Source organism: Lithobates pipiens, unplaced genomic scaffold (assembly GCF_037356315.1).
Source record: "Lithobates pipiens isolate NorthernLeopardFrog02 unplaced genomic scaffold, aLitPip1_a1.2 Scaffold_16, whole genome shotgun sequence".
In the NCBI taxonomy this organism is placed as follows: domain Eukaryota; kingdom Metazoa; phylum Chordata; class Amphibia; order Anura; family Ranidae; genus Lithobates; species Lithobates pipiens.
The window spans coordinates 31721696-31743490 of NW_027507748.1; positions in this window are offsets into that span (position 1 = coordinate 31721696).

A 21795-nucleotide genomic window follows, 5' to 3' on the forward strand; every position below is an offset into this window, starting at 1 on the left:
ACAGAAGAGTTTAAGCTGTTATAGCTGCAAAGAGTGGGCCAACTTAATATTGAACCCTAAAAACTAAGACTGGGATACAATTAAAGTTCAAGTGTGTATAAAGGCAGGTGTCCCAATACTTTTGTTGATATAGTATATGAACAAAGCATAACCATCTATAGTGTGTGCTTGCCTCAATCCAGGGCAAGTGTTATTTATGTCCATTGCTTCAATCCTCTGCTATCAGCAAGAGTCACTTCTGACAGGTTTTCTTGACATCAAAAGATAAAAAGGTGATAGGGGGAAGGGCTCCAGCACACAACCTGTGGTTGACAGTCTCAGCTCTGTTCCTGTGTGCTGTGTAAAGGGTGCACGGGGACCCTTTTCTTCAATCAGCTCTCCTTAGAGCTCCCCTTATTGAGCTATGCCGAGTGTAACTTCAACCCCCTGCTTTCTAAAAGCTCAGAAAAGCTGTATACATTCTAAACTTTAAGAAATAAGAGCAGCTGATAAACACGTACAACTTATATGGGAGGATTTGTTTCATCTCTGTGTATCATCTGAGGCCAGTCAATTCACTAGGTATTGGTAAGGGTTTACCAATCACTTTTAACCATATCAGCTCCGGGAAGGTTTTACAATCTTCATGACCAGGACGTTTTTTGGTTGGGAAGGATAAAAATGCCTGGCAGAGTTTTGCAGTTATATTAAATAGAGATGTTCCCCCTCCCTTTCCCATTTTTTGTCTTGATATACACTTTAAATATGAACTTTAGGCCCCTTTTACACTTGTCAGGAAAGTACAAATGCCCCCCAAATAGAAAGTAGACATTTCAGTAAGTAGCATGGTGAGTTTTTTTAAGTTGTAATTTTTTCCCACAATTCTTTGCAAAATAAAAAAATTTTTGTATTCTGCTACTCTTTCCGAGTATGGCGATACCACATGTGTGAGACTTTTAAACAGCCTGGCCACATACAGAAGACCAACATTGAAGTAATACCTTCAGGCGTTCTAGGGGCATAAATTACACATCTCATTTCATTCCTACCTATCACACTTTTGAAAGTCCAGGAGAACCATGACAGTGGAATTACCCACAAAATGACCCCATTTTGGAAAGCAAACACCCCAAAGTATATTCTAGGCATGGGCTGCAAATAGGTACTCTGATAGGCTGCAGATAGGTACTCGTGTACTCTGATGGCCTGGTGACAGGTACTCTGATGGCCTGGTGATAGGTACTCGGGTACTCTGGTGGCTGGTATTCGGGTACTCTGAAGGGCGGTGACAGGTACTCATATGGACCGTGACAGGTTCTCGAGTAGTCATAGGGACTGTGACAGGTACTCAGGTGCTCATATGGACTGTGACAGGTACTCAGGTACTCGGGTACTCAGATGGACTGTGACAGGTACTTGGGTACTTATATGGTCTGTGACATGTACTCGGGTACTCATATGGACTGTGACAGGTACTCATATGGACTGTGACAGGTACTTAGGTACTCAGGTACTTATATGGACTGTGACAGGTACTTGGGTACTCAGATGGACTGTGACAGGTACTCAGGTACTCATATGGTCTGTGACATGTACTCGGGTACTCATATGGACTATGACAGGTACTCAGGTACTCAGGTTCTCATATGGACTGTGTCAGGTATTCGGGTACTCATATGGACTGTGACAGGTACTCAGGTACTCATATGGACTGTGACAGGTACTCGGGTACTCATATGAACTGTGACAGGTACTTGGGTACTCAGATGGACTGTGACAGGTACTCAGGTACTCATATGGTCTGTGACATGTACTCGGGTACTCATATGGACTATGACAGGTACTCAGGTACTCATATGGACTGTGACAGGTACTCAGGTACTCAGGTTCTCATATGGACTGTGTCAGGTATTCGGGTACTCATATGGACTGTGACAGGTACTCGGGTACTCATATGGACTGTGACAGGTACTCGGGTACTCATATGAACTGTGACAGGTACTTGGGTACTCAGATGGACTGTGACAGCTACTCGGGTACTCAGATGAACTGTGACAGGTACTTTGATGGGTGGTGACAGGTACTATGATGGGTAGTACAGGTCCTCTTTATTGGGGGATGGCAATCAGTGTGGTTGGTGTGTACTATAAGAGATAACGAGATGTTAGCGCAATCTCCTTCTCACACACGATCGGTGTGTGAGGAGGAGAACCCGGTAACATCTCGTTACCACGGTTTGTTGACATTTGGTGATCAGCTGTGAAAGGATCACAGCCGATCACATGGGTAAACAGCCGGTCAATGGCTGTTTACCAGCGTCGGTGATGAGCAGTGTTCCCGGGAACATGGCGCCACTGACGTGCACACACAGCTCACTCGCACTCGCTCGCATGCACTGTGTACAGTGGGGAGGGGGGACCATCTGTGATTGGCCTTGACTTTATCACGGCCGATCATGTGGTAAACAGCCATGCCCAATGGTTGTTCACCCCCCTCAGTGGCAAGCGTTGTCTCTGTGGCACGCCACCACCGAAGGAACAGGGATGTGAGCACACGATTGCTCACATTCCCTGTTTAAATGGGAGGACGTCATATGACGCCCTCCCGCAACGACAGCCACGCTGCCTGGCCATCATATGACAGCCGCTGGTGGGCAAGCAATTAAAGTTGCTGGAGTATCCCACAGTTACCATACTCCTATCTAAGTATAAGTTCTCCAATAAAGCATCAGAAAAGCATACCACTATACCACATATATCAAACACAAGGCCTTCAGGCCAAAGCCCGCCTGCCAGGCCTTTTTATGTGGCCCTCACACCCAGGGCTTATTTTTAACTGGAATGTCACCTCTGGCTTTCATCTTCCACTCCCTGCTCACCTCTGTCACTTGTAAACGCATAAACATTCTGGGTTTATAAGGACAATTTTCCTCTTGGTATCTCTCACAGACCTCTGCCTTCCCTGCACTCATGGTGGGGACAAGGGAGATGGCGGTGCAGTGTTGGATGGGGCATCATTTGCTAAGCTGCACTGTGTTCCCCATCTGTGCCTGCCCCGGTGCACAGATGCTGACCAATGATCTCCCTGCAAGTGAGAGAGAGATAAGCAGAGCAGCCTACACTTCTGGGAGGTTCTAGGGCTGGGCTGCGTAGGTGAGATGCAAGGAAGCTCTTGGGTAGGGGGGAAGATGAGGTCTGTGAATAGAGATGTGTGCAGAGGTGGGGAATGGAGGAGATCCCTAAACTCCATACATAATGCATTCCTGGTACTTATTGGCCCTTTAAGATCCTTCCACTGTTTGGCTACACTTGCCATTTTGCAGTTCGGCAGCTGGGGCGTGCTTGTGATCCTGTACCTATTCGCTGAGAAAATGCCCTGGATAAATTTATATAGTCCTACAGATACAATCGCCCCTTTGAGGGCAAACATAATGCTGATGTGCTCCACAATGAATGAAATTAAGTTTGACACTCCGACTCTACACTGTTCATTGAGCCTAAGGAGTGACTGTAGCTGTGTGCCTGGTTGTGGGGGCAACTATGAGACAAGACCTTAGGGGCTTATTAGAACTTCTCTATATAGCCCTATATGCACAGTCCACATGTGTTTTTTGTTTTTTAACTCAATTTTATTGTAAGTTATATAGAGTAAAAAGTATAAGGTTGAACAGTTGATCAACGTATGAACAATCAGATGATGAATAGGTTATCGTATCAACAAAAGGTATACATAGGTCATTTAAGATGCATTTGAATATTCCTAACATTGGTTTAGCAATTAAAGGTAAACATTTGCACTGTGTTTTGTGTGACAGATATATAAGCAAAGATATGGTCAATTGTGTGTGGACAAGGCATTAGGGTTTCAAATATGCGGTAGTGCATTCATGGGAGAGGTAGGCATTTAGGATGTTTGAGCCAAAGACCCCAGTGCTTTTGGAATTTAGGAATTTGTAAGTGGGCTTTGGCATACCTAAATTCCATCAGACAATGGTTTTTCAGAAGGGCAATTAGCTCTGAGCTAGAAGGGAGGCTGGGGGTTTTCCAAATTTTGGCAAAAGCTAGTCAAGTAGCAATGAATACGTGGGAGATGACCGTGTGGGAAGGTCGGGGTCATAAATCCATGTCCAGACCCAATAGTACCATTTGAGGCATGAGGAATACAGGGGTTGGAAGAATGGAGAAGAGGAATCCAGAGAGCATAGTCCAAAATGCAATGAGGATTGGGCAGTTCCACCAAAGATGTAGTGGGGTTCCTGGGGTTCCACAATTTCTCCAACAGAGGTTAGTAGAAGATGGGTAGATGCAGGCAAGTTTGGTTGGTGTAAGGTACCAGTTGTGAAATAACTTTTGGACAGTTTGCCAATGTAGTAAACATCTTGAGATTTTCAAAGGCGTTTGGAGCGAGTGGTGCCATTGTTGGGGGGTGTAGGAGCATTACAGCAGATGTTCCCATTTCAGCATCGTTTGGGTCTTAGAGGTGTGGCAGGTATCAGTGAGGAGTTTGTAGATATATGAGATTCAACGCCGATAAGGGGCGCTTAGGTTGAAAAATGTTGTCATATGTCAGAGTAGTAGGTTTTCTGACCATTTTACATTAGATAGGACTGTGCGTATCCTGAGGTATTTGAAAAAGTCTTTAGACCCAATGTGCCGAATGGCCTGTAGCTGTTGAAAGGACATGAGTATGGGACCTTCATATAGGTTTCCAATATTTGAGATGCCTGTGGTGATCCAGTCAGAGAAATTGATATTAGGTGTAAGAGTGATGAGTGTCTCTAGAGGTATATTTGAAAGCAAAGATAACAGGATGCCTTTAGAGGATTGTATAGTGGCTTTCCATGTCTTAATGGTGGCATTGACGGTGTTAAGGAATGAGTGAGTCTCTTGGTATTGCAGGAGAAGAGCACTTAGAATCTGTTTGGGATCGGAAGTGAGTGCTGCAATTTCTGTTTGAAACAAGGTGGTTTGTTGCATAGGGTTCCACCAGACCTTGGCCTGGTCAAGAATTGTTGCCTTATAATATGCTAGGATGTCCAGTGCCCCCATCCCTCCAGAAGAGACGGGTTTGCATAAGGTTTTGCTTTTAAGATGAGAACGTTTTCCGCCCCAGATAAAAGTGCTTATGATAGACTGTAGCTTCAACAAAAATTCATGTAATCCAATAACTAAAACAAAACAAGATAATAAGATAAACAAAGTTATATAACCCAAAATGTTTGCCCAAAAATGTATGTCTCTCGAAAGTGATCATGCTCCAAAAAATATTCCTTCTATAGTGTCACACCCTTTACCACCAGCCTTTCACTGTGTGCAAGATAGTGGCCTTAGCCCTGATGGGACCACGCTCACCCTAGCTTATACCAAGGTAGGTCATAAAGGCTTGTTTCACAGCTATGCTGCATGTGACAGTTTTCCTCTGATTGAAGCTTTTGCTACTAAGATCTTCAATACTCCTGCATGCATAGAAGGATTCAAGAGGAGAGGCAATTCATAGTGCAACTCATAGGGCATGCATAGGCATGCATACAGGGTGTGCTGGATGTGTCTGGGCACACCTAATCATCCCGTGCAGTGCCCATTCCCCCTGCTTCCCTCCTCTCCTCTCAGGAGTGGGGAAGGGTCTGGTAAATATTTAATTAAAGTGATACTAAAGGATTGTTTTTTATTTTCTAAATATGTTCCTTTAAGGTAGTGTGCTGTTGGTTCACTTACCTTTCCTTCGTTTTCCCTTGTAAATGCTTTATTTCTGTGTGTGAATTTACAACTTCTTGTTCCTCCTTTAGAAGCTTGCCCCCATCATCCGAGCCGTTCTGGCTAGGGGTTAGTTAGCGTGCTCGCCCCCTCCCATGGGACAACATCCCTGCGGGGGGACGCTGTGTGTGTTCACAGGCACAGCAGGCAGGGGAGCCACTGGCATTTCTAAGACACTGTAGCTCCGCCTCCCATGACTTGCTAATGGAATCTGAATGACCATCTCAGTACAGCCCTGTCTTTACTCTGCCCTACTCCACCCCGTTTCTTGCTGAAGTGGAAGTGTGGCTCAGGTTCGTCGTCACACAGCGAAAAAGCGGCACTGCACATAAGCAATGCCGCTAAGCATCAAGGGAATTGTAGTTCCTTTAAAGCCATGACGTTGCTGTGGGGAGCGTGCTCGAAAATCTGAAAGTTGAGGAGAACATACAGAGAGGAAAGGTGGAAGTACTGATAAAGCCTATTTATCTAACAGGTAAATAAAACATTTTGGCAGAAATAACAGCTAGATTCATGATCTATACAGCATATAGATGTCAGGAAGATCCTTCTCACCGGCATCCGAGCGGCGTAAGACGCAGAAGATCTTCTGTGCGGTAAGAAGAGCGTTATCGTGGTCGGCGGTGCATTTCCCCATTCTGCCTAGTGACATGACAGAGATCACTGTTCCCTGTCATCGAGAACAGTGATCGCTGTGAGTTGTAGCCCACCCCCCACAGTTAGAATCACTCCCTAGGACACACAAAACCTCTTGATCGCTCCCTAGTGTTTAACCCCTTCCCTGCCAGTGTCATTTACACAGTATTCAGTGCATTTTTTATAGCACTGATCGCTGTATAAATGACAATGGTCCCAAAATAGTGTCAAAAGTGTCGGATGTGTCCGTCATAATGTCACAGTCATGATAAAAAATGCAGATCGCCACCATTATTAATAAAAAAATTATTAATAAAAATGCCATAAAACTATCCCCTATGTTGTAGACGCTATAACTTTTGCGCAAACCAATCAATATATGCTTATTGCAATTTTTTTGTTACCAAAAATATGTAGAAGAATACATATCAGCCTAAACTGAGGAATAAATTAGTTTTTTAATATATTTTTGGGGGATATTTATTATAGCAAAAAGTAAAATGTATTGCTTTTTTTTCAAAATTGTTGCTCTTATTTTTGTTTCTAGTGCAAAAAATAAAAATCGCAGAAGTGATCAAATACCACCAAAAGAAAGACTGTGCAATTTTCAGTTAAAATGACGCAGTGCTGAATCGTAAAAAGTGCTCTGGTCAAGAAGGGGGTAAAATCTTCAGGTGCTGAAGCGGTTAAAGAAATTTTTCATGTTTAAAAAAAAAAAGAAATTGCATAGATACATGTCCCCTTGGGGCAGTACCCAGGCCCCCATACCCTTTTTAAGGCCAACAACTTGCATATAAGGCCGCGTACACACGGGCGGATTGTCTGGCCAACTAAGTTCGTCAGACAATCCAACAGACAGTCCGTCCTACTTCTGAATGAACGGACTTGACCACACACGATGAACAAACAGTCCGCTGAAAGCTTGCGCGATGACGTGTACAGCACGTACGACGGGACTAGAAAAACGACGTCCAATACACTGCAATGCAACCTTCGGCCGTGTAAATCCTTTCTGAGCATGCGCCATACTTAGGCCGCGTACACACGGGCGGATTGTCTGCCCAACTTAGTCCGCTGAACCGTGTTTCAGCAGACAATCCGCTCGTGTGTGGGCTTCAGCGGACTTTTTCAGCGGACAGTCTGACGGACTTTGTCTTTCGGAATTTCCGTAATTTTGTCCGTCCAAACTTGGTTTCAGCGGACAGTCCGCTCGTGTGTAGGCAAGTTGGACGGACTAAGTATGGGTCAAGTCCGTTCATTCAAAATTTGGACGGACTGTCTGTCGGATTGTCTGATGAATTTAGTTGGGCAGACAATCCGCCCGTGTGTACGCGGCCTTAGTCCGTCGAACTAGCCTACTCACGAGCGGACTGTCCGCTGAAACCAAGTTTGAACGGACAATATTACGGAAATTCCGAAAGACTTAGTCCGCCAGACTGTCCGCTGAAAAAGTCAGCTGAAGCCCACACACGAGCGGATTGTCCGCTGAAACACGTTTCAGCGGACTAAGTTGGACGGACAATCCTCTCGTGTCTACGTGGCCTAAAGCCTTCAAAATGGGGACTTTTCATTTTCCATGTTTGGGTCCCATAGTCTTTAACAGGGTTTGGGCTCGAGTCCGAACTTTTTTCCTGTTCAGGAGTTCTGGTGCGAATCGGTGTGTTCACCCCATCACTACACTGTAGAAGGAATATATTTTGGAGCACGGACACTTTTGAGAGACATTCATTTTTTGCCTCATATTTTGGATTATCTAAATATATTATTATTATGTTTTGTTTAATGTGTTGGATTTCCTGAATTTTTGTAGGGTAAGCATGGCTTTTTTCACTAGATTATAAAGTTTTTCTATGCATGTATTATACAGTATGTGTATAGTACATGTCTCTTGTGTTATTAGTTTGTAGTCAGAAGAACCTTCAGAATGTTCCGATGACCTTTCAAGCCACAAAAGTCTTTATGACAATAACTAATAAAGAGCCCTTACTAGGCCTTGATGCAATGTTCAGTTATCCATTTTATGCAGTAACAATCAGACTGAGTGTGTACTGAAGTGGTTTATTTTCCAACAAATATTACAATAGCAAAGCATCCTTGAACCTCCGACCATGTTAAATAGCTTGATGATATAAGACAAAAAGGAAAACTAGTTGTGAGGTCATAGAATTGGAGCTATCTTTTCATATAAATGCTTCCTCGACAAGGGACAGGTGACCATAACTGGTGCCTGGTGCCTGAGGAGATGTTCATTCAATCATACAATGCAGTAACACTCGGACTGCTTGAGTGCTGAAGTGGTTTGTTTTCCAACAAACATTACAACAGCAAAGCATCCTTTGAACCTTCACCTATGGTAAATTGCTCGTTGATAGCAGACAAATAGGAAAAACTAGATGTGAGCTCATAGCATTGAAACTATCTCCTCATATGATCTCTTCCTCTATAAAGGCCAGGTGACCATAACTGATGGTGCACAGCCCTTGGTGACCTAAGCCAGGGTTCCTCAAGGTTGCTAGGGGTTCTTTGAGCAATGAGCAATTTCTGCCTCTCAGAAAAGTTTCCACTGACACCATTGATCTTTTAAGCTGTCTGTAAGAGAATCATTCTTCCCAATGACCACAAGTGTTAGGAGCATTCTTCCCACTGAACATTACACTAATGTATCATGAGTTGTAGATATAGTCATATTTAGCAGGGTTACCTGAGACCAGAAAGTTTATTCAAGGGTTCCTCTATGTTGAAAAGGTGGAGAAAGGCTTAGCAATAACCCTCTTCTGAAACTCTTCTTTAAAAATCATTTTAACCTGTTTCTGCCCACACTATAGCCAAAACACGGCTACAGCGTGGCTCTCCAGTTCTGGAAGGATGTCCATGGACATCCTTGTACATGCTTCTGGGGTGCGCATCGGGATTGCTCTGTGACCGCTGTGTCCTTTGGACACAACTGATCACAGATTGCGGTAAAGGTCCAATCACAGCTGGTCAAATGGATACAGACTTGCCAGTTATTGGCATTCCTTTCCTCACGCCTTATCTCTGTGTGAAGAACGGAGAACCGATAACCAGCAAGTCTGACAGGGCGCAGTGAGTACTGTAAGGTACCTGTGATAGGTAATGTCCGAAGTGGAGCTTGTGTGCTGAGGATTCAGGTGAAAACTTAGTCAGGCAGATCAGGTTGGCAACAGATCAGGCAAAGCAATACAATATCAAAATCCAAAGAAGAGTGGTCAGGCAGGCAAAGGTCACACACGAGCTGGCGGGGAAGTACAACATCAGCAGGCTAGAGAGTAGTCAGGAATTCAGGCAGAATTTCATATATGGTATTCAGAGTCGCAAAGCAGTCACAACAGCCAGGGAGCTAGTCCGCACAAACAGGCACAGAGAGATAGTAAGTGCTGCTATTTATGGGCCTCTTTGATTCTAGATTGTCCACAGCTGGCAGCAGGTGGGGCTAGTGGGTCCATGGTAATGCATCAAACTGAGAGATCATAGCTATAACTCCAGAGCTCTTCTGTGGCACAACAAGTAAGACTGCAGCTGTGAGACCAGGAACATCCCGGTCTGAATACACCCAGTTACATTACAGGGCCCCCTCCCCAGTGGACCCCTCTGGGGGGCTAGCGGGGCTTAGTGGGAAAGGAGGCATGGACATCTTCAATAAGAGCAGGAGCATGCAAATTTTTGGCTGGGACCCAGGAACGGTCTGTGATGGGACATCCCTTCCAATGAACCAAATACCGTAGATCACAACCCTGTCTTCTGGAATCAAGAATGTTAGAGACTTCAAACTCATTTTGTCAATCAACAAGAACAGAAGGAGGTAGCTGTTGCGTTCTGGAGTAGCAATTGAAAATTGCTTTTTGGAGGAGGGAAACGTGGAATACGGGGTGTATTCGGAGAGAGGATGGCAATTTCAACTGATAGGAGACTGGCCTGACTCAAGCAATAATTCTGTAAGGATCAATGAATCGAGGGGCCAGTTTGATAGAAGGTTGTTTCAGTCTCACGTATTTGGTTGATAGCCAAACTTTGTCCCCCACCACATATGGAGGTAGATGGCGTCTTTGTTTTTTGGAGAAAAGCGCATACTTTCCTGCTGACGTCCATAGTAATAAGCAAATCTTTTTCAAATGTAAAAGAATATTTTTCACCCACTGATCTGCTGCTGGTACACCAGAAGAAGGCTGAAGTAGGGGAAAAGTCTGAGGGTGATAGCCTAGGGCTGTGTAGAATGGTGTGGTATGAAGAGCACGATGCCAATGGGAATTAATGGCTAACTCAGCCAAAGGTAAATACTCAGACCAGTTGGAGTGTAAGGCATTAACATAATGTCGAAGATAGGTTTCCAGGGTCTGGTTTGACCATCTGTTTGAGGGTGATGTGAGGTAGAGAGTGAGAACGTCACTCCCAGTTTCTTGCAGAACGCTTTCCAGAATTGGGAAACAAACTGGTATCTGAGACGACATTGGTATGCCATGATATCTCACAATATGGGAAAGGAAGAGGGTAGAAAGGGCTTCCACTATAGGTAATCCTGGGAGCCGCACAAAATGAGACATTTTGGAAAAGTGATCCATTATGACCCATATAGCAGTCATGCCCTCAGACTTAGGTGAGTCTGTAATGAAGTCCATAGTCAAATGGGTCCAGGGCTGGCGAGGTGCCAGAAGTGGGTGTAACAGTCCAGTAGGCGATGTGCAGGATACTTTATTAGCAGCACAAGTTGGACAGGCAGCCACATAGTCTTAAGAGTGATGGTGACACCAGGATGAACGGATAGCACACCATCATGTGCCCAGAGGAGTAAAGGTTTTCTGAGGCTAGGGGCTATGAACAGGTGACCTGGGGGTATCTTCAAGCCTTGGGAGCACGATTCTGGGTTTCTTGTATCTGTTGGGAAAGAGCCATAGGAATGAGCCGTAGAGATCTGTGTGACAATTTTGTGAGATGGGATTATATACTGCTCGGCAGGTTGATCTTCTTCAGAGGTAGCGAACTGTCTGGAAAGAGCATCGGCTTTCTTGTTTTTATGGTGTAACAAATACTACTGTGCTCCCCTTGGTGTACAGCAGCTAACACAGCAAATTAGATAAAGGGCAAAACAAATAAGAACAAATAGTGCAGTGCTCTAAAAATAAATATTGTGACACGTGTATCTAATATCGGGTAATAAGCCCAATTCAACTAATACATGGAAAGAAAAACCGGGGAGGCGCGGCCAGCGTGCGAGCCACATGGAAGCATAGGAAGAGAGCTCCGAGGCACTAGCGGAGAATACAGTGACACCAACCGCGGAAATAGGTGAATCCGCACAGGCATACAGGGAAACAGACCCCCACCACTAACAGCATGTCCAGAAAGCGCAAGGAGAAACGGGGACCCAAAAAACTGATGGCCTTCTTTCCCCGTCCAACACAGGGGGAACAGGCAAGATGGCGCTGGCCACACAGACGCTGCAGCCGCTCACAGCGCCAGCACTCCCTATACAGACATGCCAGGCGAAACAACAATAGCTGTGGAGCAGGCAGAGAGACAAACACTCTCACCTGGAGAGGACTCCTCCAGCTCCTCCTGCTGCAGCCCGGCGAAGGCACGTCTAAAACTGGACTTTGCAAGCCAAGAGGTAAGCTGTTTTCCCCACCGCCAACCAAACAATAATGGACACCCAACTTAAGGAGATGCTGTTAACTCTCCACAAATCATTCCATAATGACATTCTCATGCTAACTAAACAATTCTCTAGAGAATTTAATTCACAGGGTGGGAGAGTGCATACCATTGAACAGTCCATGGGAGACATGACTACTACAATTAATGATCTGGTAGATGCCCATGATGAAAATATAGAGGAGAGAGCATGGCTAAAAGCTAAAATAGGGGATTTAGAAGATCGCTCAAGGAGGAACAACCCCAAAACAAGTCAACCTCCAGATCTTAAAAAATATGCCACTGATCTCTTTTCTAACCTGCTACCTGAAATACCAGCCATTAAACTCACAATAGACCGTATACACCGTATAACAAAACCATCCTTCCTACCACAACAGATCCCGCAATGCCTTACTAAGAGTCCACTTCTATCATACCAAAGAGCAAATCCTATACAAGTCAAGAACCATGGGACAACTACCACACCCATATAATATGATCCAAATATATGCAGATTTGTCCAAACACACCTTGGACATGAGAAGACAGCTGTCCACAATTACAAAGGCACTCCATAACCATAAAATTAAGTACAAATGGAAACAACTGTCCAAGCTCCTAATACAGAAAAACTGCACATCCTTCACGATAAGATCAGTGGAAAAAGGATTAGCATTGCTACACCCCTGGAGAATCATCCCTGAACCGGCTCCTCCTCTAGGAGCAAAGAAAAATCCAGAGAGAATCATACTGCAGTGGCACTGAAACACTCTCTGAAAACTGCATGATCGATAAAAGTCCACCAACCGTGACTAACGAGTCACTGAAAAAAAACAACCCTCCGCGATGCTTCAAGGCTTCAAAATTGCATTAGTTGGCCTTAGAACTTTTACCCTACCCCAATGTTGCAGTACAAAATGGAAACTAAATTCCTGCAATTTACATTTATGGTTTTGTTTTGTTTTTTCTGTTTGTTTCCTTTTTACCTTTTACACAGCTCAGAATACTTGATATGGAACGGTCTTGTTTTTACATATGCATCCACCCCAACGCAACACAGATACAGGCTGCATGAAGCACTGGAAAACCAAGATAGAGACTAGCGTAGAAGTCTGGGACTCTTCAACCGTCGATGTCGTCTAAGGGCATCAACAGGAACAGTGAGTACTATAATCTATTGCAATACCACCACCATAACATGAGTATAAAAATTTTAACATTGAACGCCAATGGGCTTAATCACCCAGCAAAGAGGGCTCATTATGGCGAACAGCCAAAACACACTCTTGCCAGATACTATGTGTGCAAGAGACACACTTCAAAACTGGAGCACCACCTAACTGCACACACAAGGACTTCCCGCATATTTTCTACGCGTCAGGACCAAAGAAAAAACGAGGAGTACTTATAGCGAATATACCAGTTACCTGTCAATTTCACGATTCTATCTCTGACATCAATGGGAGATACCTTATTTTGATCTGCACAATTGTCAATTTGCCCACCACTGGTGACAACATATGCCCTAAACAATAGACAAATATCCTTTTTGAATAGAATAATGAAGAAAATTTACAGAAGGGGTCATTGATCCTCTGTGGGGATTTTAACATTATTCACGACCAAGAGATGGGCACGTCAATTCCAGAACTAGAAATAACTCTACAATGGGAATGTTTTTAAATAATAATGACCTCTATGATGTTTGGAGATGCCATCATCTTGGAGATTATGAATACTCGTATAATTCGCCAGTACATAATGCGTACACTCGTATCAATTATATCTTGACTGATCAATGGTTGTTACAGCGGGTTGGGGAGTCTGACATTGCACCCATAACCTGGGCAGATCATGCCCCTGTTAGCATAATAATCCTATCGAAAATTTCACAACCAGTACAAAAATTATAGAGAACTAATGCCCAGATTTTAAAAATGCCTACATATGGCACTACCTTATAACAACTAGACATGTGCAGAGTAAAATATTTCGTTTCGGAATTTCGTTTTCGTCTGAAAACTTAATTTATTTAGTTACTCCCGAAATTCGTTTTTATTTATTTCGTTTTTCGTTCAAAAATTGCATTCGTCCGAAAATCCACATGAATTACGGTCGAATCTGTCTTGGAAGGCTTATGGTGTCTGTCGAATGTATAAAGAAGATTCGACGGAGCTAACTATATAGCATACTTTAGAACCCTATTAAAGTCTATGGGACTCCAACGTTCAAAATCTAAAGTGCTAATTTTAAAGGCTAATTTGCAAGTTACTGTCCTAAAAAGTGTTTGGGGACCCGGGTCCTGCCCCAGGGGACATGTATCAATGCAAAAAAAAGTTTTAAAAACGGCCGTTTTTTCGGGAGCAGTGATTTTAATAATGATTAAAGTGAAACAATAAAAGTGTAATATTCCTTTAAATTTCGTAGGGGGGGGTTGTCTATAGTATGCCTGTGAAGGGGCGCATGTTTCCCGTGCTTAGAATTGTCCCTGCACAAAGTGTCATTTATGCAGGAAAAAAAGTCCTTTAAAATCACTCGCAGCTATAATGAATTGTCGGCTCCCGTAATACAGAGAACACTCATTGAAAGTCATTGATAAAAAAATAAATAAATAAATAAATAAAAAAAAAAGCGTGGGGGTCCCCCAAATTCAATTACCAGGCCCTTCAGGTCTGGTATGGATATTAAGGAGAACCCTGCCTCAAATTTAAGAAAAAATTTGACGTGGGGTTCCCCCTAAATATCCATAACCAGACCCTTCAGGTCTGGTATGGATATTAAGGGGAACCCCGCGTCAAATGAAAAAAAAAATTGACGTGGGGTTCCCCCTAAAAATCCATACCAGACCCTTTATCCGAGCACGCAACCTGGCAGGCCGCAGGAAAAGAGGGGGGGACGAGAAAGCGGCCCCCCCTCCCTCCTGAACCGTACCAGGCCACATGCCCTCAACATTGGGAGGATGCTTTGGGGGTCCGTGACCCCTCAAAGCACCTTGTCCCCATGTTGATGAGGACAAGGGCCTCATCCCCACAACCCTGGCCGGTGGTTGTGGAGGTCTGCGGGCGGGGGGCTTATCAGAATCTGGAAGCCCCCTTTAACAAGGGGACCCCCAGATCCCGGCCCCCCCCTGTTTGAAATGGTAAGGGGGTACAAAAGTACCCCTACCATTTCACAAAGAAAGTGTAAAAAATGTTTAAATAAAACAAACACACTTTTTAAAAATTCCTTTATTAAAAATAAAAAAAGATTCCAGCGGCCGTAATCCACTCTTGCTATCCAGCGACGGACGGTCAGCTCTCCATCGATGTCTAATGTCATCCAGCGCAGCGCAGCATCCTTCTTCTGTCTCCTCCACGGAGACACTGGAGGCATTCCGGCGCTGACGTTTCTTATATACGGAGGGCGGGGCCACCCGTCACCTGACCCCGCCCCCCTCTGACGCAAGGGGAAACCCGGGGTTCCCCGTGACGTATGGGTGACCCCGCCCCCCTCTGATGTAACGGAAACCTGCCTGTGTTACATCAGAGGGGTGCGGGTCACCCCTACGTCACAGGGAACCCCGGGTTTCCCCTTGCGTCAGAGGGGGGCGGGGTCAGGTGACGGGTGGCCCCGCCCACCCTATATAAGAAACGTCAAGCCGCCGGAATGTCTGTAGTGTCTCCTCCACGGAGACAGAAGAAGGATGCTGCGCTGCGCTGGATGACATTAGACATCGATGGAGAGCTGACCGTCCGTCGCTGGATAGCAAGAGTGGATTACCGCCGCTGGAATCTTTTTTTTATTTTTAATAAAGGAATTTTTCAAAAGTGTGTTTGTTTTATTTAACCATTTTTTACACTTTCTTTGTGAAATGGTAGGGGTACTTTTGTACCCCCTTACCATTTCAAACAGGGGGGGGGCCGGGATCTGGGGGTCCCCTTGTTAAAGGGGGCTTCCAGATTCTGATAAGCCCCCCGCCCGCAGACCTCCACAACCACCGGCCAGGGTTGTGGGGATGAGGCCCTTGTCCTCATCAACATGGGGACAAGGTGCTTTGAGGGGTCACAGACCCCCAAAGCATCCTCCCAATGTTGAGGGCATGTGGCCTGGTACGGTTCAGGAGGGAGGGGGGGCCGCTCTCTCGTCCCCCCCTCTTTTCCTGCGGCCTGCCAGGTTGCGTGCTCGGATAAAGGGTCTGGTATGGATTTTTAGGGGGAACCCCATGTCAATTTTTTTTTAAATTTGATGCGGGGTTCCCCTTAATATCCATACCAGACCTGAAGGGTCTGGTTATGGATATTTAGGGGGAACCCCACGTCAAATTTTTTCTTAAATTTGAGGCAGGGTTCCCCTTAATATCCATACCAGACCTGAAGGGCCTGGAAATTGAATTTGGGGGACCCCCACGCTTTTTTTTTTATTTATTTATTTATTTTTTTATCAATGACTTTCAATGAGTGTTCTCTGTATTACGGGAGCCGACAATTCATAATAGCTGCGAGTGATTTTAAAGGACTTTTTTTCCTGCATAAATGACACTTTGTGCAGGGACAATTCTAAGCACGGGAAACATGCGCCCCTTCACAGGCATACTATAGACAACCCCCCCCCCCTACGAAATTTAAAGGAATATTACACTTTTATTGTTTCACTTTAATCATTATTAAAATCACTGCTCCCGAAAAAACGGCCGTTTTTAAAACTTTTTTTTGCATTGATACATGTCCCCTGGGGCAGGACCCGGGTCCCCAAACACTTTTTAGGACAGTAACTTGCAGAATCTTTTCTCTCTGTCAAATCTTTTTTCTCTGTCGAATATTTTCTCTATATAATCTTGGACTAATAGAGGTAAGGTTAAGCACATTCGACCACAGGTTCTATAGACAGATTGTTATCGTCAGAGTCACGTCGAATCTCCTATTCTATATCGAACTGTTGTAACAATGAAAACGAAAATAAAGCATTTATTTATGTCGGATCTTTCGTTTTTCGGATTTTGTGCTTTCGTTATCGTTTGTCAAAACGAAAACGAAAATAGCTGAAATTCGGACGAAAATGCATTCGGACGAAAACGAATGCACATGTCTAATAACAACACATAGCAGAATTTTTTGACCACAATGTGGGCTTGGTGTCAGACTCGGCAACCCTTTGGAGTGCGCATAAGGCATTTTGCAGGGGGGTTCTTATACAATGAAATGCCCAGGCTAGAAAGAGGAGGATGCAGCAAATTGATTCAATCACTACCGAAATGAAAAACCATAAGATACCCAAAATCAAGCACAGCCATTTCAGCAATTGAAACACAGACTGCAGATACTAAGACAAGAACTTAGAACAACATTATTAGATATATACGAAAAACAGCATCGTAAACTGAAAACCAGATACTACGATACCAGTAATAAAGCAGGCAAAGCCATGGCAATGTGGATTTGTGGCCGCTATATTAAATGCAATATCTCATACCTGTATCATCCTAACACTAAGGAAAAACTACAAGATCCCCAGGCCATAGCCAACGCATTTATCTGCTACTACAGCTCTTTATATAACCTCGAGGAAGACTCTCATAACCCACACCCTACGTCCGAGATGATGATAAACCAATTCTTAGATACAATCAAATTTCCCTCCTTAGATACCAACCAACTTGAGGATCTTAACACCCCCTTCACCATAGACGAAATTGCAAAAACTATAGACTCTCTACCAAATGGTAAGTCCCCTGGCCCAGATGGGGAATACTATAAATTACTCAAAGACACACTAGCCCCACATTTATGCCAACTTTTTAATGAAGCTGCCTTCCTCCTCCGCATTTCCAGCAGAAATGTTAAAAGCTCTAGTCATAATACTACCAAAGCCCAGTAAAGACCCCAATATCCCCCAAAACTTCCGCTCCATATCACTTTTAAACATTGATATCAAACTTTATGCTAAGGCAATAGCGACAAGAATAATGACATACATGCCTACACTCATTCACAGGGACCAAGCGGGATTTACTAAGGGAAGGCAATCATCAGACACAACCAGACACTTAATTAATATTATACACCTCGCCGAGCGAACTCAAACACCTTCTCTGCTCTTTTCTCTGGACACAGAGAAGGCATTTGATAGAGTTCATTGAAGATATCTCAAAACTGTACTAACCAAATTCGGATTTGAGAGAACAATACTATCCACCATCCTAGCACTATATAAACAACCTTCGGCACAAGTGTATGTTAATGATATGTTGTCCCAACCCTTTCATATTTCAAATAGTACGAGACAAGGGTGCCCCCTTTCCCCCTTAATTTTTAACCTAATTATTGAGCCCCTGGCAGAACGAATCCACACTGATACATCCATTTCAGGGATAAAAATAGGAAAAACAGATCACAGAATAAGTCTATTTGCAGACAATGTAATACTTATAATCTCCAACACACTTACTTCCCTTCCCAAAATACAAAGTATATTAAAAGAGTTTGGATCCATATCCTACTATAAAGTTAATGAATCTAAATCACATATTCTGGACCATGCGAGTGGGCGGGAAATCTAGACACTTATTATCCACTACATACCTGTCAGAAACCATGAAACAGACTGAGACAGAAGTACAATCAAATCACACTTGTTTATTAATAAAAATAAAAAGATAAATAGAAAAAAGCGTAGTCAAGCAAAGCCAGAGTCCTGTAGCCAGATCGGGTAGTCAGCCAGTCCAAAGTTCATTAACCAGATCGGGTAATCAGCCAGGCCGGAAGTCCGGGATCCAAGGAGAGCAACCGCAAGCAGGATAAGAAGCCGGGTGGGATGTCAGCAAGCCAGTCTTGAAACAAACAGCAGGAGATGGTTCCCTGTGATGTGACCAATGCGAAGGCAAATGAAAAAGTGAGCAGGAAGGCTTTAAATAGGCAGGTCAGACGAGCATCATCAGGAACAGCTGGTAACTGTGGAAAGAGAAGAGAGCTTGCAATTAGCCGACAGCTGAGCGGCCAGCGCAGATGAGGAAGGGCTAAGCCAGCCCTGACAATACCCCTACCAATGGCTAGACAAAGGAATTCCCTATTTAGGAATAACCCTAACTAAAACAACGAAGCGACTGTTTCATACAAACTTTCACCCTTTCAAAAAACAATTTGAATCAGAGCTGCAATCACTAGGTAAATTCGAACTTTCGTGGGCAGGCTGTTTGGCAGCTTTTAAAATGATGGTTACCCAAGCTACTGTACTTGCTCAGATCCCCCCCCAATTTACATCCCCAAACATTACTTTAAAACGCTAAAAAGTGCCCTAGGATGATACCTATGGCAGGGTAAGAATCACATCATATACTAATTAAACATAGATCTGTAGGAGGCTCATCCATCCCAGAACTAATAGATTACTATGATGCCACTATCTTGACCCAACTGTTTCTGCCAATCTCCTAAAACATTATGGGGAGAAATAGAACAGGCAACATTATCACAAGCAAATTTGCAACATTGGCTTCTCAGTAGGAAAAATAAACAAATAACTCCCGCACATTTCCCACCGTCAGTTAATGCCATTGTTATGATATGGCAACGGTTTCTTATAAATGGGAAAAGATACCCACCACAAAAATTAATCCTTCCATAGCGGTACTCAAAACATTAATTCCTGTCATTTGTATAAAGGCATGGAATATAGATTTAAACACTAAAATTGGAACCTTATATAAACAAGGGTCTCTTAAAACATTTACTCAACTCTAAAGGGAACTAGCAATTCAAACCCCCGAACACTTTACTTACCTCCAAATAGCACACTGTCTTCACACACAATCCTCAAGTTCAAGCCTCCATCCCCATAAAAATTTGGACCTTCCTAAACAATCCCAACACTACAACGAAAGGAATATCAACTATATCCCATACTAAGAGAAAAAAAAACACACTTACCAAACTACCCCCATTAACCAAATGGGAACAGGATTTAGGACACAACTTCACGCCAAATCAATGGACAGCATCATTCCAATCAATCTACAAAGCTACCGCTTGTGTCACGTTATGGGAATAAACCCAAAAAATAGCTCAAAGGAGGTACTTAACCCCATCAATTTTAGCAAAATTTAAGGGAAATACCCCACCTACCTGCTGGAGAAATTCCATACCCTCTGGGAATACCCTATTCTGCATACATATTGGAAAGATGTATTCCTTTTAATAGCTAAGGTTACTAGCATCCCTATTCAGGCCTCACCAGAATTGGCCATCCTTAAAATTAACATGAATAGTATCCCCATAGTATATCGCTATGTTGTAATACAAATACTCTTAGCAGCTAGGCTATCACTAACTAGGAGATGGAAAAACAGATACTCTACCTTCCCTAAATGAAATTATTACACTAAACCAAACGCACCACACATACAAACTCATGATCGTGACAAATAAAACCCAATATCTTAGGGAACAACAACTATGGGACCCATGGATGAAATGGTATAATAATTTCACCCAATTGAAATTAATCCTAAGCGTTAACAAACTTATAACACCTACCGGCCTAAAGACTAGAGGTAAAGTTCAGGAAATAACTATACTATACTAACGTTATACAAAAAACCTCAAAAAATATGTTAGGTGGTTGCTGCCCAATGGGGTAACTGGTGTTTGTTGATGAGAATGGCGGTAAAACTTGATATACTTAAGCCACTAGTATATGAGTTGTGTGACTTTATTAAAGATTCATAGAGCAGAATCATATCCAGATCCCGAACAACACAAGGGCAGAGCCAGACACTTCGAGACACAGCCAGTTCCCGTTAAGGGGTGTCGGGAGTGCCATGGCAACGCCAGGGACAAGGTAAAATCAATGGAGTAAGAAGTTTGTTGACATGTAATTTAGTAGACTTCTGTAAAATATGCACTCATATACCCATCCTAATACACTTCTTGGAGAATGCTTGGATGCTTGTTACTTTTTTGCTGTGTAATGTTTATTGTTGTAACATTTTATTCTTGAAAACTCAATAAAATAACTGAAAGAAAGAAAAAACATGTGTAAAATTATATAAATGTGACCAAAAAAATCAAAGGGACACTTGTGCAAAATATGATGTGAAACTTCATGTGAATGTCCGTCCAAGCAGTGAACCAGGATGTATAGCTGGAAGTGAGGGATACCACCAATGAAAGTTGGAAGGCCTACCAGAACGTTTGAACCCCCAAGAACATATGTTCTGCTGGTCAAATGGGCTTGGGTCGTTTAATACAACGAATGAGAAGAGAAACTGGAACCCTCAAATTATTGCAGGACAGAAACACACAATTATCAAAAAAAAAAACACGTGTAAATTTAAATGGCAGCAGTGGAGTCCTTCCCAAGGAAGGTATTTAAGGTACAAGCACGTGTACACGGGTAAGGTAGCGCCATTCTAGATTGACTGTGGTGATTGGGAGGGCTGGGCACCATATGGTGTCGTCATTGCAATTGATGTGCACAATAAAGATAGAGGATTGCTATTTCAGGGGAGATATGTAGATGCAGGTTCAATAGGGGATGTACAGTACCTGAGATACGTGGTAAATTGTCACTCATTTTGTAAGGAAAGAGGCCCGTGGTCTCTTGTTGCAGTACACGGCTTTTTGCTATATCTAGTGGGTTAATCATTCTCTTTCCTGTTGTTATCTCGGGGCTCTAGCCAAATGATGGTGTCCTCAAGGGTTTCAAAGAAAGTGGCCATCATCCTCCATGCGAAGGTGTGCGGGAAATAACATTGAGTATTTGTGAAGTTTTGTCTGCGCTTCTGTACTTCAGAGGAAAAGTCAGG